The sequence below is a fragment of the Brachyhypopomus gauderio genome, chromosome 3 (genome assembly GCF_052324685.1).
Source record: "Brachyhypopomus gauderio isolate BG-103 chromosome 3, BGAUD_0.2, whole genome shotgun sequence".
NCBI classification, from domain to species: Eukaryota; Metazoa; Chordata; class Actinopteri; order Gymnotiformes; family Hypopomidae; genus Brachyhypopomus; species Brachyhypopomus gauderio.
This window is the reverse complement of record NC_135213.1, coordinates 39,016,889-39,035,489: the sequence shown is the minus strand read 5'-3', so window position 1 is coordinate 39,035,489 and position 18,601 is coordinate 39,016,889. Positions and strand designations below refer to the sequence as shown.

General features: G+C 44.0%; 1 protein-coding gene across 1 annotated transcript in view; it reads left to right on the top strand.

Annotated features, from left to right (window-relative positions):
- nsmfb (NMDA receptor synaptonuclear signaling and neuronal migration factor b) overlaps positions 1-485 on the top strand; it is a 47,094-nt gene extending 46,609 nt beyond the window's left edge. The window contains exon 14 of the mRNA XM_076998251.1: positions 1-485. This exon is cut by the window's left edge and continues 326 nt beyond it. The gene's annotated coding sequence lies outside the window, so the exon portion shown is untranslated.
- The last annotated feature ends 18,116 nt before the right edge of the window (positions 486-18,601 follow it).

The following is an 18,601-nucleotide window of genomic DNA, read 5'->3' as shown; positions in this document are numbered from 1 at the left end:
CTGGACTCTCCACAGCTGAGAGAGAATGAGTCGTCGTTTATCTGTGTGATGGGCGAGCTGGAATACAGGAACAGATATATTTATATAAATATATGTGAGACCTGAGGTGTGGTGTAATAGATGTTTGAAGGGATTCTCGTTAAAGAAGAAATGTAATAACATTTTTTATGAGTAGCTGTGTTTGTAGTGAGCTAAAAAAGACCATTGTTGGTCTTTCTAAGTCAGTCTTCAGGTCTTCTTCAGAAACTCAATACTTACATATACTTGATCAGGAGACAGTAGGAAACACACCTAACTGCTCTACCTGTCTCCTGCCACTACGTGGAGCTCTGGAGCGTGTTCTCTACCCCACGCACCTGTATCGCACATCACTGGTGTTTAAGTACGGCCATGTTTCTTTTTGGACCGTTAGGGAAAAACTCAGGATTTAATATGATTCACTGATCTCCTTCTGCACGAAGAAGAACAGACAGTGGGGTAGAGGGGTGGAGAGGGTGGTGGAATGGGGTAAAGGGGTGGAGAGGGTGGTGGAGTGGGGTAGAGGGGTGGAGAGGGCGGTGGAGTGGGGTAGAGGGGTAGAAAGGGCGGTGGAGTGGGGTAAAGGGGTGGAGAGGGTTAGCCAGTAGTATGTCACAGACGATTAGACGTGCTGAAATGTCTAAAGAGGACGGACAAAAATAAAAGTTTTAGCTTGTGTTTTTTGTGTTCTATTTCAATACAGTTAGACATTAAAACTTCATACTGTAGATTTCCAGATGTCTAACATTATTACTTGTGTAGGTAGAAATTGGTGTTATGAACTTGCTGGGCAGATGCCAAATTTAAAACTGGTTTCTGTCAGCTCTTAATAATAGCTGAAGCTGACTCATATTATATGTTATAGTAGTCATTTCAATATATTGATAAGATAACATTGAACCAGACTGTAGAATAAACAAAAGGGTTCCTCACACTGCACTGCAGATCACTGTAACACTGCTCATATGTTTGTCTGCACATGGTTACTTGTTAAGGGAAGTATTGGTATTTGTCATATTGTAAAGATGAATCTCTGTAATGTAGCTAAGAGAAAACAGAGGCCTTTCATCGTTACCGTAGGTCAGAGTAGAGCTGTATTCTTTGCAGTAGTTGTTTTAAGATTATAAGCATTAACACATGGTACTGTGATCGCTCTTAGATCAACATTGCCTTTGACCTTTTTCTGTACTTTTTAAGATTTCCAAAGCATTTTTAGAACTGGAACATAATCTGAGAACTGCGTGGTGTGTGTGTGTGTGTGTGTGTGTGTGTGTGTATTGAACACTGAGACAGGCAGAGGCATTGAGAGATGTCTGTTGCATTGGTCGATAACTGCAGCTGGCCACAAACCTTCTCCTAAAAGATCCCACCCCTTACACACACACACACACACACACACACACACACACCACACACACACACACACACACACACACACTACTCAAACTGAAACAATAACACAGCCTTCACTCGTTGCTCTGCCACTGAGTTCATAGAGATGTTCATTCATGTAGACTAAATAAGGGATGGGTTTGTTCTACTGCATGTTATTTCTTTTACACCTGCTCTCTAGTTTGTGGTTGTAGCTGATGACCCATGTACGGAGGTTTGGAGTGAGTCAGCACTTTCCCACTGCAGCTTGAAACGCTGGTATATTTATTTCTGTGAGAGCCACGTCTAAGTACACAGAGAAGCACAAGCACTCTCCCCTTAATGAGCTTATATCAGTGTGTGGGTGATGCTGAGATTGGGCTGGGAGCCAGTCACACAGAAGAACCATACGGACTCGGTAAGGGGCACAGAACCATCTGGATGAGCAGAAAGGTCTCGGACAGGCCTGCCATGTGACTGTGGCATGCAGACATACCTCACGCTACCCGACAGAGAACTGTGTCATGTGTAGTGCAGCGGGCGCTTCAGCGAGATCAGTGGATCTGAGGGCATACGGGCCTAACCTACCAGAACCTACCAGAACCTACCAGATCGCTGGACCTGTGGAGATGAACTGCATGAGAGATCTGAGCTTTGGTCATTAACATTGTGCTGAGTAGCATCTCCCTGGACTCAGGGAAGCAGAAAACATCGGTTTAAAAATGTGTACATCTTTGATTTCATCTGGAGCAATAGACATTGTGCAATTTCTGCACTAAAATACTTTATGTGCAAACCTGAGGACGGTGTCTATGGTTTAAATTTGTTAATGAATTGTTCAGCTTTGCAACAGAGTGAGAAACAGACCCATTTAGGTTCTCTGGGCTCAGGACCACAAACCCTTTCTCACTGCTGCTATCAGCTGGTAACTGTAATAGGACATCAGTATTTACTCTGTAGAGATATAGAGCCACAATTTATTGCTGTGAAAAGTCTTATGTATCCACCTTTTGGTGACTGTGACATTTTAGTGTTAAAGATGTTTATTGCATTATTATGTGGTTAAGGAAGTGTGTCCATAATGTTGTGTACTGGTGCTGCATCACTGGCTCTACTGCGATGAAGAAGAGAGATGAAGACGAACGCACAACACTGTCCACGGAATGAGATCAACAGTAATAAATGTTCAAATGGATGTGAAGTAGTGTTATACCAGCTGGAGTGGGAAAGAAATATCACACTTACACGACTTTTGAGCAGCAGATATCGCTTCTGGAAAATAAAAGTACACTGTAGTGATTAGTATGAAATCATTTCTCATAGCTGCTTTATATATTTTAGAATTTTAAAAAGAAACGTTCTGCCCTAGTTTTGTTAGAGTAAAGTCTTCAGTTTGATCCCTGGCTACAGTGGTTTCACTAAATGATACCATGGAGACTGATCCGGGGCTTCTGATTGGTCTAAAGTCTGATTGGCATCATTGTGATTGCTCTGCTGGAAACCTCACCACATGGGGAGAAATGGTGTGTTAAGGGCTGGAGATGTGTGTGTGTGTGTGTGTGTGTGTGTGTGTGTGTGTGTGTGTGTGTGTGTGTGTGTGTGTGTGTGTGTGTGTGTGTGTGTGTATCGTGCAACACTAGCTTGTGCAACTACACATTTTCGGCCCATTTTCAATAGCCCTGAAGACTTACAGAACATATAGAGTCCTAACAATTAAGAAGTACATGTTTCTGAGCTTCTGTTAGATAAAGGTGCCACGTTTGACACTATTATATCTGTTGTGTTAGTTGATCAAAAGTCGTTTGGCAAATTAAGTTAATTTTGGTAATTTTAATACTTTAGAAAAATAGGAGCTAATTCATGGTTTCTATATTTATTAGTTCAGTATTTATTGCAGAAATTGTACTCAAAATAGTACTTTGCTGTAGAGCTGTACTTACAGAATCAATATGTATGTTTTAACTTGTCAAATAGTGGTACAGCACTGCACACTCAAGATGTTTGTATGACTGATTTTACATTAAAAACATTGTTTTAAGCTTATACCTGTATTATGTCTTGTTTGACATTTGATTATGTTAATCCTCAAATGTAAATCAATTGGATGTGAACAGTATGTAATTATAAATAACAAAGATTGTTCTGATTTGCATGGTATATTCCAAAGGCTATGATGAGATGATTAATATGAGTGACATTTACCCGTCTGTGTGTATATCTCATTCATACCCATGCCCTCTTCATCAGCCACACACACACACACACACACACACACACACAGGTAATACTGTTTTCATCAGTCCAGTAGGTTTGCACAGCTCATAAACAGTGTGGGGTGTGTGGTGTGTGTGGTGGGGGGTGTGGTGTGGGGTGTGTGGGGTGGAGTGTGTGGTGTAGGGAGTGTGTGGGGTGGGGTGTGTGGGGTGGGGTGAGTGTGGTGTGTGGTGGGGGTGTAGAGTGTGTGGGGTGGGGTGTGGAGTGTGTGGGGTGGGGTGTGGAGTGTGTGGGGTGGGGTGTGGTGTGTGTGGGGTGTGTGTGGTGTGTGGGGTGTGTGGTGTAGGGAGTGTGTGGGGTGGGGTGTGTGTGGTGTGGGGTGTGTGGGGTGTGTGGTGTGGTGTGGTGTGGGGTGTGTGGTGGCTAAGCAATTATTTGCAGTATTTCCCACTTTGCTGGCAGGATTCAGTCGTTCTGTTTGGTGCTCAACACAGAGGTGAAGCCCGTAGCATCTAAATCCTCATAGTCACATGGCCGATGCAGTCTCAGATTACACAGTCTGAATCTTTCTAGCCAGTCTAACCCAAACAGTGAGAGCCGTGCTCAGGTGAGCTCGTCATTTTAACACAGCAGTCACGTAGCTCGGACCGGGCGGTTCCAAACAGTACGTCAGGAGAAGGGGACGTTGGGGAGCCAGTCTCGTACCAAAGACAGAAACAAGGGCAGAAGACGAGAATAAAGACAAGATGCTGTTGTAAAAGTTCCCAAGAGGGAACCAGACGAATCAGTGTTGTCTTTTGGGAAAGATACCGCTGTGTTGACATTAATAACGGATGATCTAGGTCAATATCTCTCTCTCTCTCTCTCTCTCTCTCTGTCTTTCTCTCTCTCTCTGTATTCCTTTCGCTCTCTCTCTGCAACTCTCTCAGTCTTCCTACAGCCAATTCAAGTACATCATTCCCAAAGGTCTCCATCTCTGTCTCTTGACGTATTCGTGGAGTTTGCACATTTAATTGGTTATTGGAGCATTTGGGGTCTACGAATAGTCTCAGAGGATTTCTGGCTTCATTAAAAATAATGAGTCAGAGAAAGTTATGAACATCATAATGTTTTGTTGTCTAATCAGGATGTGGTGGGGTCCATGTAAACATGTAGGTGCTCGGTGTCAGCAAAAGTCTCCATAACACGTCTGCAGCAGAAACAGACTATGTGTATGTGTATATGAATGTGTGCACAGTTTGTTTGTGTGTGGGGGGGGAGTTTAGGGCTGGAGCATTGCGTACACAAGATCTGGTTTAGGGTGACAGTCTCACACACAAGTACAGGGTCTTCATGCTCTATTTATCAAAGTACCCTGCAAGTGACCATTACTGTAATAGTTCTAGTATGGAGCCACTGTCTCTTGTGCCTGTGTGTTTTCCAGAACTCATTCCAGCCTTACAGAAGCCCCTAACAATCGTAAATGAGAATAAATGAGAATGCTTGTTTGTGGAATATCAAAGTATCTCCCACTGTACTGAGCTCTGCTGGACACTATTAGTATGAGCTCTGCTGTAACTCTAAATAGTTTTTTCATCTTCTGGTAAGAAAGCATGATCAGTGAAATATGATCAAAATGAAGCCTGCACAATATTTGTACATTTCAAGAGTAAATGAGTGTGTAAAAATGATGAGATAATTAGGACAATCCTTGAGTGTAGCAGGTAAACCTGTAGGCGCATTATGTACTGAGAGCACATTTCATTGGCTTTCATGGGTGTTATTAGTCTCATTAAGAGTCAAACCTGCCTGCTTTGGTGGTCCTAATAACGAACCCCCCGCCACGCGGTTGGTGCTTTCATCCTTGGCAACCTTTAGGGACGGATAAGCCGATGCTCTGAGCTCCGCCTCCTAAATGATGCTTCCCACAGCCCCGCCCCCTGGCTGGTCCTCGGGCTGTGTGCCAGGTTTCAGGGTGCCACAAACCCATGGAGTAATGGAGGCCAGGATGGTCAGGCTACTTCGCATCGTCTCTTGGTCTCAGCAGGCACGAGAAGGTTAATTGGGCAGAGACCAGACACTCTACGTAATGGTCCGATCAATCGGCCAGACCAGAGAGAAATACAGGACTATGTGCGGGACATGAGAGGGGTGGGGGGGGCTCGCTGCTGTGTTTTAAAGTGAAATATTGCTCTCCTGGGACAGCACTGTGGACCGATGGCCCTAATGCAATACACACTTGGCTTTAGAGGAGGATGATTAATATAAGGGTTCGTGCTATATACAGCGACTGCTCCAGGGCCACACACACACACACACACACACACACACACACACACACACACACACACACACACACACAAAGTGAGAGAGGCCGAACCTGCTTGCTCACATTTTCTATTTCTGCTCACTGTATTAACTCTAATTGGTTTCAGCATCACGGTGTCTGATGTGATTAGACTCTTGTTTCCTCGATTAATCCATCAGGATTATGAGGGTTAGGGGAATGTGGCCCTCAGCTGCACACACATCGGGACCATCATCTCACCATGATCACAGTGAAGAACAGGAGGAATAAACCAGGGGGGTGGAGTGATGTCGTGGCATCATTTGATGCACCTGTCACTTGTCACCATTAAGTAAGGTAAGAGAAACACAAACCTGGAGGAACTACTATGTTCCTGAACTCAAACGGAGGTCCAGAGCACCTCTCTGTGTACACTGATGTTCTGGGCTGTGTCTGTGAGTTTGTGCCCTCGTTTGGTGATCATAAACACAATCTATTCTCAGCAGTGCAGTACATCAACACAGCTGCTGCTGAACACAGCGCTACAACAAGGTCGTCACACACCGCGTGAGGTGGGTGAGGTGCTGTGGACGTCACTCCATAGTCTTCCTCACGCTGAAGTCACGTGACCTGTCTCCATCTCCCACTATGGCTTTTCTAAAAGATACATCGCACCGTGGTAATGGAGAAGTCCATTTGTTACACATAGATGACAAATATAAATCCCTCCCACAAAAAAAAAAACCCTAAATTCTGATACGCTACACTTTGAAGTCATAAGGCTGTGGTTTTGCAATTTGTCAGTACAAATTAACCCAAAAATATTTGTAATTATTTTACGATTTATACATTTGATGATAATATTGCCCACCAGACTGGATAAGTCATAATTAGGTCTGTTAATAGAGCCCAGGTATTGGCCCAATATAGTTCAGCAGGTAATGATGTAATGGGTGACATCAGAGCTGTCAACGTGCCAAGAGAAACACGTTCTGTTCTTCAGTACAATAAGGTGTTAATCACAGCAAGTGGTTGATTTAATATGATTGCTGTAATCGTGATGTAATCATAGCAGGTTCAGGTTGTGTTTCAGTCTCAGACGTGAACACATCTCTAATTGCCCTCTTCGTTTAATTAATCAGCACACCCTGGGATTTTGGGCTCAACAGGCAACATCAGTTTAGGTAGGAATTCATTTTTTATTATTGTAATCTTATATTTATAATAGAATATTATAATGACATGCACACCTTAGTGTTTTGAAGTAAATCAAATATGTACAAAGAGTTTTTATTAAAGCATGTGCAACCATTTTATATGCCCATTATTTGTATATTTTTCTGAAAGCTGTTTTTTGTGAAGACAATTTGGAATGAAAAAATCGTTCATGAACATAAGACTATAGCCTATACGTAAATCTATTCTAAAGGTTATACATAATACATATACGCTTATTTGGGACCAAAGTTGACAGTTTACATATTGTAATTGTTGATGTAAAATTAGAATGGTTTTGTTTTTAAAGTGTGTACAACTATTTTCAAAGTACAGAAAAATTATCTTTTGGAAGATACTTATCAAGGCATTCGTTAGTGTGAAATGTTAGTTGAAGGTAGAGCCCTATTATATTGTTAGTTTCAGGTCAAACGAGTCGTGTGATTTTCATTGTAAATATTGTGAATTTGCTATATTTTTGCTTTATTAAAATACACTCACACGCACTGTCTCTGCAGGACTTTATTTGTAATTATGTGTTGTTCATGAAACAAGTGTTTATGGGGGTGTGGTGCCTCATGGCGTGGACTGAATAGATCCAAAAATCTCCCAACAATCCAATTGGTTGGTATTATTTTTAGCAATCAGTGTAAAACAGAAGAAGTTGTGCAAGAACAGTTGTGCAGGAATCCAAAAATGTTGCATATCTGTAGTGAATGTTGCATATCTGTAGTGAATGTTGCATATCTGTAGTGAATGTAGAATATCTGTAGTGAATGTAGAATATCTGTAGTGAATGTTGCATATCTGTAGTGAATGTTGCATATCTGTAGTGAATGTTGAATATCTGTAGTGAATGTTGCATATCTGTAGTGAATGTTGAATATCTGTAGTGAATGTTGCATATCTGTAGTGAATGTTGAATATCTGTAGTGAATGTTGCATATCTGTAGTGAATGTTGCATATCTGTAGTGAATGTTGAATATCTGTAGTGAATGTTGAATATCTGTAGTGAATGTTGCATATCTGTAGTGAATGTTGAATATCTGTAGTGAATGTTGCATATCTGTAGTGAATGTTGCATATCTGTAGTGAATGTTGCATATCTGTAGTGAATGTGGCATATCTGGCCACTGTATTTAATATTAGAAGCAGCAACCCAACTCAACCACATCATAAATTTTACATCCAAAAAGGATTTGGGCCTTTAGCTTGTTTCATGTTCATGGCTATACTGTAATATTATATATACTGTAATATATAATAATATATACTGTAATATTGTGCTAATGCTGTGTGCTTTTGCTTCATTTGTTGAGTGTTGATTTAGTTTAAGGTTGTGATTGAGCACGAGACTGTACTGTTGCACGCCACGGCTGGCAATATCTGACCCCACGGTGACGTTTAACAGGCAGACTGATGCACAGGGGCCACAGGGGCCACGGGCCCTTGAAGAATCAGTGAGAAGGTCTCGAGGTTCTGACAGTGGTGCTGCTCACGTCTGCGTTGTTTTTCCTGGAGAGCTCCAAAACTCATAACAGAGGTTTGAGAGAGTTACTGATGGGTCAGCACCTATGAGCCTGTTTTTGTTTATTGTAGCTTTGTTCAGATATGCGATTGTAGGTCTGGGATGTTGTTTTGGTCTTTTGTGGGTTTGTCTGTTTATTCATTCGTGTTCTGTATGTAGGGAGGTTAGGGCAGGATTCATGTATTTTACTTCACCTGTTTCTTTTAAGGAAAGCAATTTTGTGGGGTTGTTTTGTTATGTTCTTTGCTACTTTCGTTATACATTATTTGTGGTTTTCATTTCTCTTCTTTCTTTTCCACATTTTTAACAATATTACTCAATATAATTGACATTTTCATGACGTTATGACCAGTAACACTATGACCAGTGTCTGTGGAGATGCTGGGACCGTAACATACTTCTAAAGACGAGTAGATCAGACCAACGAGACCCTGTAAATCCATAAATAAACCTGATCTGAATATGTGGGATTGTTTTGTCAGTTAGCTCAAATCCTTTTTTTTGGCAAATCCATTTTAAGCAGGTAGGATATTTATGCAGTTCAGAAATCTGGCTTTTTTCCGTTGGACTTGGACCACAGAACATATATTATACTTGTCTGACTGCATTGTGCCAAGTGTAAAGTTTGGTGGAGGGGGGATTATGGTGTGGGGTTGTTTTTCAGGAGCTGGGCTTGGCCTCTTAGTTCCAGTGAAAGGAACTCTGAATGCTTCAGCATACGAAGACATTTTGTGGGAACAGTTTGGAGCTGGCCCCTTCCTCTTCCAACATGACTGTGCACCAGTGCACAAAGCAAGGTCCATAAAGACATGGATGGCAGAGTCTGGTGTGGATGAACTTGACTGGCCTGACCTCAACCCGAGCAGAGATTGAGAGCCAGGCCTTCTCATCCAACATCAGTACGTGACCTCACACATGCACTTCTGGAAGAATGGTCAAAAATCCCCATAAATACTCCTAAACCTTTTTTTTCTTCAAGTATCAAAGTAGAACAGCTTCCTCAAGCAGTCATTGATGCATTTTGGAAACAGGAGATGAGCCCCTGGTCTAACGCACCCCCTGTATTAAGAAACCCTATCTCAAAAACTGACTTTTAGTCATTACTTGGGTAGCACGCATATTCTGTGAGAATTAATATTTCAGTGAGATTAATCTAGATTAAAAAAACATATGTCATAAACATATATCCAACATCCATGCTAATTTTCTTGCAGTGCTGGTAACTAGTTAGCTAACGTTTAATCTGTTCTGATTGGTCAACATAAGGAAACCACCTGTTGTAACTACAGTCCAAACCAATCAGATCTGGTCATTTGTAATGTGGACTGTCAGTCTCAGCACTACAGTGTCATTTAATTGCTTATCTAACACTCGACCTAATGAGCCGAACACGCTGAAAATGCAGCTGGAATAAAATCACAACCGGGCTGAACCAAGACGGGAGAAGCTTAGATGGCCATTCATGGAGTCGGTAGAAATAATCTCAATTCCCACGAGGAGGCGACGGAGGTCTTATGTAAGTTGAATTTGAATAAAATGGCATGGGGTTATGTTTGCCTTTGGCTATTCTGCTGTGTGTGCACCCATGAGGCCAACAGTCTGAGGGACGATGAGTTACATGTCATTCAACTTGTTCCCTCCATTGCTAAATCAGGCCTAATTATCGTTGCTGTCCACTCGGCGGAGAACGACTGCTGCTCCTGGGGGGAGCAGGGCGGGGCTTAGGGGGCGGGCAAAAGGACATGTATGATGGCCTGCACCACTTCACTGGTGGGTGAAGCAGGGTGGTGGAGTGGGTGGAGTAAGAGTGTAAGTGACATGCATGTGGAATTAGCACAAACGTGCTGTCGTGCCCATTTATCTTCAAAGAAGCACTTACAGTTCCCTACAAGTTCTGCTCATGCAGACCTGTTCTTCCCATCCAATTTAGTGCTCTGAAATAATCAAAATGTTGCCATAGTCACTTGCTCCTGTGACATTATTTGTCAGTCTGTCAGCACACTGCTGATCGTTGCCTGTGAGGAGTATTGATTTTGGGAAGTGCACTCTGTAGTTCAAGGCCTGGTGTTCCCATATGAATGCTGAAGGTCCAGGAGTTGCTGCTTGATCTCAGCCAATAAGAAGCCACAATGGTCAGAGACACTTTGGCCTGTTCAATGAGCACGTGCCAGAGACCTGCTGATCCTGACACTAAAGAAGTCTCAGTTATGTAAACTCTGGTGCACTCAAGTTGAGTTAACCAACAAGCTGTGAGACAGGTCGCCTTTTTAACTCAACCACACGTTGTATTTGTGACAGGGTGCTTCAGGTTGCATTAGAGTGGTTCCCAGCGAGGTTATAAGCAGTTGGTGACAGAGGTGAGACGAGGTCTCTCTGCTGACAGAAGAGGTGAACAGCCAAACCTTCACGCCCGCTCACACCTCAAAACTGAAGTCTGTAGCCACACGTCGAAGCAGGAACTCACAGGCCCGACAGTTTAAACTTTGGATTTTACTCAAAGGCGTAGCAGCAAATTCTGGGCCCTGTACATTCTCAATGTCAGTGGGCCCCTATAAATGCCAGTAAACGAGACACATGAGCAAAATGGGCCCCTCTGCCTACTCGGGCCCTGGGTCAGGTCCACTTTTCCCCGACACTACCAAGCCATGCTCAACGGTTCTCTGGTCTCTCATATCTTTGTACATTAAAACTGGAGACTGACACAGGTGCGATGCTGAAGAAATATTCGCTTTGTGAGGATCACAACGACAAACTGGAGATCTAGCACTTTTCTTAATACTTCTGATCTAGTGTTGTGTGCAAGACATTTCTCCATTCACCCTCTCAATCAGCCAGGATTTCGTGATTCAGGCTTTGATGACACGTTGCCTCTCACCACGTGTAGCCCTGAAAAGGCTTGTAGGCCGCCTGTCTTCTATTTTAGAGGCTTCGCTTTGAAGAGCAAAGAACCTCCTCCCGCTGCGACAATACGAGTTTCAAATGTCTTTTTTCCGGAGTGTATGATATAATGCGTCTGCTGTAGGTGTTGGATGGTGATGTATATCTCACTCTCTCTTTTATTGCCGTTTCGACACGCCAGTGAAGATCAGTTTCTACTTCACAGCTCGTCCCTCGACACACACGCGGGCAGCGACACGAGATGTCTGTCAGTCTCTCACTCCGTTTCTCCAAGCTCGTCGCTCCATTAGCACGTGAGCCGCAAGAATGTTCCAGTTCAGCAGATCTCGGCAGAAGCTGGGATTCCTCTCACGCACCACGCCCTCCCTCCACCACTCCTCCTACCACACACCTCTTTTACCTCCTCTAATCTCCGTCCTCCGCCCCAGGCCGTGCGTCGTCATCTGAGCTTTATTCCCGCTGTGTTTTTTTCTATTCACGCTTCTTCTGTGTGTCTGCTGCAGGGAGAAGATATGAAGGCTCTGATTTAGTGCACCGTCGGCACGTGGCGTGAGTTTTCATTACCTTAATGCATCACCATTATGCTGGATGTTTGCAGCAAGCGCTAATAGTTATCTTATCAGCAGTTCCTGCAAAGCTGTGGTACATACAGTATCTTTACTAAACAATGAGAGTGTCCAACTGGAAAAGCAAAGCAATTCACTACTGTCCAACACTGAACTTAACATTAGCACTGGGAAAAATATGTGTAATTCTATACACTAGTTTTGCAGGATTTGACTTGTAGGACTTTGATCTTTTGTTGTGGAGGGAAAGGCAATAAACTCTGGAAGATATACCATAGGTAGCTGATATCCATTTCAGCTTCAGTTAAATTGAAAATGAATCTATATTACAGCATGTTTCAGAAGGTGAACTGCAAAATATTTGACCTGCCTTAAACTTTATTCTCAGCATCTTTCATAGACCCTTTATTGGTCTCTAATAAAACAACAAACGAGAGAGAGAGAGAGAAAGAGAAAAAGAGAGAGAGAGAGAGAGAGAGAGAGAGAGAGAGAGTGTGTGGCACCATGCCAGCTCTCCTGCTCTGTTGTGTTTACTACATTATACTTTACAGCAATTTTGAATGAGCCCATATCAGTAGCCTCGGCTAACACAAGGAGTCGAGTTTTAGCAGCTGCAACAAAGGCCCACAAAGGGATTAAGTGTCTTGAACTCATGCAAATGTGGCAGAAGAACTGGCAGAGGACCCAACTCACGCTGTGGGGCATCTGGGCACCAGGGGTTCTGGGACAACAGCATTAGCAGCGATTACAGTCTCAATCTCTCCTCTGGCACCCGCCAGCCACACACGCCAGCCACACAGCAGTCCCGGGCCCGGCCACTACAGCACCAGCAGAGCACCGTGTCCAGAGACGCAGAGCAGGAGATCCAGAGCTGATCCACTCACGATCCCCCTGCCTTCCTCTCCATCTGACATCATTTTGGTCCTGAAAACCAGGGCATTTGTTTTCAGCTTGGGTGCTTTTCATCGGACTCGTCTCCATTTGTGTACCGTAGACGGCAAACTCAGGCTGTGCATCTCGCCTTGTGCCCTGCGTAGATCACAGATGCACAGGTGTGCTGGTCAGCACAGTTACCTGAGCTGACCTGAGCATGTTCGTTTAGCTCTGCAGTGGGTGTGAGGACGTACAAACTGTGAGCTGTGAGAAGAGTCAGTGAACCAGCAGAGGGAAACACTCCACAGTGCACAGTTTGTGAGTAATCTTTGAATAATACATCATTTTGTGTAAATAATACACAAGAGTTCCAGGCTATAGGACAAATTTGGTATGAAAAAAAAGCAGTTCTCTCCACCACATTAAATGCAAGTACATTTTTTATTGGTTCAGTCTGCTGTCTCAGAATCATTATCTCACCTGTCTCACTTAATCATTATCTCACCTGTCTCACAGAATCATTATCTCACCTGTCTCACAGAATCATTATCTCACCTGTCTCACATAATCATTATCTCACCTGTCTCACATAATCATTATCTCACCTGTCTCACAGAATCATTATCTCACCTGTCTCACAGAATCATTATCTCACCTGTCTCATAGAATCATTATCTCACCTGTCTCACATAATCATTATCTCACCTGTCTCACAAAATCATTATCTCACCTGTCTCACAGAATCATTATCTCACCTGTCTCACATAATCATTATCTCACCTGTCTCACAGAATCATTATCTCACCTGTCTCACATAATAATTATCTCACCTGTCTCACATAATCATTATCTCACCTGTCTCTCAGAATCATTATCTCACCTGTCTCACATAATCATTATCTCACCTGTCTCACAGAATCATTATCTCACCTGTCTCACATAATCATTATCTCACCTGTCTCATAGAATCATTATTTCACCTGTCTCACAGAATCATTATCTCACCTGTCTCACATAATCATTATGTCACCTGTCTCACAGAATCATTATCTCACCTGTCTCACATAATCATTATCTCACCTGTCTCACAGAGTCATTATCTCACCTGTCTCACATAATCATTATCTCACCTGTCTCACAGAGTCATTATCTCACCTGTCTCACATAATCATTATCTCACCTGTCTCACAGAATCATTATCTCACCTGTCTCACATAATCATTATCTCACCTGTCTCACATAATCATTATCTCACCTGTCTCCAAACATCTTTCATCATCACTCGCCTTTTACCCACATTTTACTTAAACCTACACTCGAGCGCTGGCTCAAAGGATTTGGCCAGCGGTCATCACATAACAAACGGCCCTGTCATCTAGTCCGGTGCAGTCTGCCAGCTCTGATCCATTCTCAAACGCCCACTATTGGCAAAATCATAAATCCACTGTCATCTCAGCACTTCAATTACTGAAAACAATAGTAATGAATGACCCCATTCACACCTAAAGGAGCATGCAGAAGATCCTTCCCAGAATGCCAGTGGTTGGAGGCTGTGAGCCATTCGGCTGGACGCGGTGGCTTGTGGTCTGTGTGCTGGTCTGAAGGTCACTCCGAGGCACGAGGTAAGCCTCATTCTCTAGGGTCACGAGGATCGTTCCTGGCACACTTTGCTGACTTGCTGAATGTGCATTTTTCCCAAGCTTCATGAAAAGCGTGTAGTGAAATCTGTGGTCAAGATCATTCTGTCCTGCACTAAAACTCCTGATTAATATGTCACCATCGGCGGACATGAAGTGAAGGTTTGTCATGGAGATATTTTCTTATTCACTAACCTGAGCATTTCATTTCATTTCTCATTAGCTCAATGATAGATTTTTGTGCCTCGCTGTTTAAATGTGGGAGACACAGTTCCAGACCCGGTGAGATCAGGCTGTCTCAGAACACGCTGCCTCACCTTGACATCTTCTTAGAAATCCAGAGCACTCTCCGCCATCCTCTGCCCCATCTGCACTGACCACGATCTACTTTCCCCGAGCCGTTCCTCACGTACTCCAGCCGCCTCCACCGGCATCATCCACCCTGGGAAGCCCCCCCCCCCCCCCCCCCCCCGACCCGAGGAGGAGCCCCCCCCCGACCTTGACCGGGGGAGGGAGGGAGGAGGGAGGGTCTGGGTGTAGGAGGATGAAGCCGCGTGAAGGTCGTACGCAGCCTCAAAGCTGAATGAAGGTAGTGGTGGTTGCAGGACACACTAAAGCAAACCTACGCACACAGCACAGCCATGGCGGAGGTGTAGCAGAACTGAAGTTCTACACTTCTATATTCATCCCTTCTTCATTTGCCCATAGCTCCCTCTCCTGCATTTAAACCACGCAGACGGCAGAGAGGGCAAAATCGTGAAGCTGTGGAAAGACCATCCTCACATCTCATACCTCTCATACAAGATCACAGTGATCGGTGTGATCATGCACTTGAAGTCCCAGCACCACCGATGATCCAGCCAGGTAGATTTTTTTGCAATAAGTCCTGAACAATGACTGTCAGTGTTTGAAATACACTTTCATTACATGCCCATTTAAAACACTGCAGTCCTCTGCCTTTTGTTAAATTTATGCTACACGTAAAACAAAAAGCCAGACTGTGATGCTGTAAATGTTCCCATAAAATTGCAACTGCTTGTTTATGTACTCCTCTGGCGTTTAAAACGAACAAATCTTACTTCCAGCACTTCTAAAGGCCACGCACACACACTCATCTGACGACTGTTTTACTGGCTCAGACAGCCGGAGTCCCGCAGATATGAAGTCATTGCTAAAACACAGATGTTATGTCAGACATCAGTATGCTGCATGCTACATCCCTGATTGGCTGGATTGCATAACCTTAAGATAGCAAATACCCAGAACACTAATCCACCCTATGTTTCCTGCACAAACACTCAGCACAGCCTGGGGCAGAGGGGCGAACTGTCAGACCCATCACCAAAGACCCACCACCAAAGACCCATCACCAAAGACCCACCACCAAAGACCCACCACCAAAGACCCATCACCAAAGACCCACCACTAAAGACCCACCACCAAAGACCCATCACCAAAGACCCATCACCAAAGACCCACCACTAAAGACCCACCACCAAAGACCCACCACCAAAGACCCATAACCAAAGACCCACCACTAAAGACCCACCACCAAAGACCCACCACCAAAGACCCATCACCAAAGACCCACCACTAAAGACCCATCACCAAAGACCCACCACCAAAGACCCACCACTAAAGACCCATCACCAAAGACCCACCACCAAAGTCCCATAACCAAAGACCCATAACCAAAGACCCACCACTAAAGACCCACCACCAAAGACCCACCACCAAAGACCCATAACCAAAGACCCATCATCAAAGACCCATAACCAAAGACCCATCACTAAAGACCCATCACCAAAGACCCATCACTAAAGACCCACCACCAAAGACCCATAACCAAAGACCCATCACTAAAGACCCACCACCAAAGACCCATAACCAAAGACCCATCACTAAAGACCCATCACCAAAGACCCATCACTAAAGACCCACCACCAAAGACCCATCACCAAAGACCCACCACCAAAGACCCATAACCAAAGACCCATCACTAAAGACCCATCACCAAAGACCCATCACTAAAGACCCACCACCAAAGACCCATCACCAAAGACCCATCACTAAAGACCCACCACCAAAGACCCATCACCAAAGACCCACCACCAAAGACCCATAACCAAAGACCCATCACTAAAGACCCATCACCAAAGACCCATCACTAAAGACCCACCACCAAAGACCCATCACCAAAGACCCATCACTAAAGACCCATAACCAAAGACCCATCACTAAAGACCCATCACCAAAGACCCATCACTAAAGACCCATCACCAAAGACCCATCACTAAAGACCCACCACCAAAGACCCACCACCAAAGACCCATCACCAAAGACCCACCACCAAAGACCCATAACCAAAGACCCATCACTAAAGACCCACCACCAAAGACCCATCACCAAAGACCCACCACCAAAGACCCACCACCAAAGACCCTTCCCCAAAACCTGCACTTGAGCGTGGAGCGCCGGCCCAAATCACTCAGCCACTGAGTACAGGTTTGCCACAATATCTTTTCTGCAATATCTGCAACCTGTGGAGGATCCGTGGACGTAATATAAGGGTGCTGGTGTTAAAAGTGGATCTGACTGGGGGACAGAAAGAGAACAACTGCTACATTAGAGGGTTTATTATTAAGATAACGGAGTTTTCCCCCTTGGCTTTCTCTCGTGAAACTCCCCAAAATGCAAACAATAGTGGGGCATTGCCAGCCAGAGCACCCGGAGGGCCAACGTCTTCTCTGGGGGCCACATGTTCCTGTTGTTGTTGTCGGCAGCCAAATGACTAATCATGATGAATTCTTTCTTGATCCGGTGTACCACTTTCAAACAGGAATAAATCCTCAAAGAGGGGTGTCTGTCATTTATCACAACTGAGTATCATTGTCTGTGAAAGATCCTTTCTTGTCTGCTGTTGGAACGGTTCCTGTGGTTATCCTGAGATGGTAACTAAAGGCACCATACCCGCAAGGCACTAGACTGGGTTATGGCTTCTGCCTAAATTATCTGAACACCGCTTGAATAAATTCAAAACGGGTTACAGCTTAATGGAATAGATTAAATCTAATGGAATACGAAGCTGTTGATCTGGTCTTAAGGAGCTTTTGAAAGGTCAGTCAGATTGGCTAAAGAAATGGTTTGCTAACACCACTCTTATAAGACACTGCCATCTAGTGGAGATGTAACGCACTTAAATTTTAACATACATCTTGAGTCTGCAATTCATGTTTACCACTGATATCTGATATCTGATACCACTTGATCACAGACACAGTTATTATTTCTAAGTGATTTATACTGATCTCTTGACCAATCAGCTCTAAGCAAATCTTTCTAGTACTCTGGTTTTGTACAGAACACCAAACAACATCCTGGATGTATTTCACAGCTACAGTGTGTGCCCACATTTCAGCTGGGCCCCCATCACAAAGCACTGCTAATTAAAACAGGAGGGAATAAACATGAGGCAGTGGGCAGGGCACTTAATGTAGGGGGCTGCGTCCCAAATCGCACCTTAACAAAGGCACAGGAAGCCGGTGAAGGAACCATGCACCTGTTCAATTATTCACCCTGTCTATTCAGCGCTTTAATAGCAGTGGAGAGGAAAGGAGACTGTGTAACGGCTAAATGGACCTGCTGATTCCATCCTGAGCCTCTGTAGTCTTTAACGCTCACCCGTCAGGTGGAGAGAGAGACGGCGGTGTGTGAAGAGTTATTGATGGTCCTCTGCTGATGCAGGACCTGTAGCCACTAGCCAACTCCTAAACCAAATCATTACATGAAATTGCAGGAACACAAATCTCAGACCAGCACAGAGAGGCAACCCAGCAAGGGCCCCTGAAGTCTCCACAGTATTTCTGTGGTGGGAACAGATTAGTCTTGATTAATCTGTCTAATTGATTACAGGTATGATGTAAAGTTTTGCAATATCATATAATGAAGAAAATGTCTTATGAGCTTTGCCTGATTTGCATGTACAGAGTTAATGAGGTTGGATCCTTATGAGAA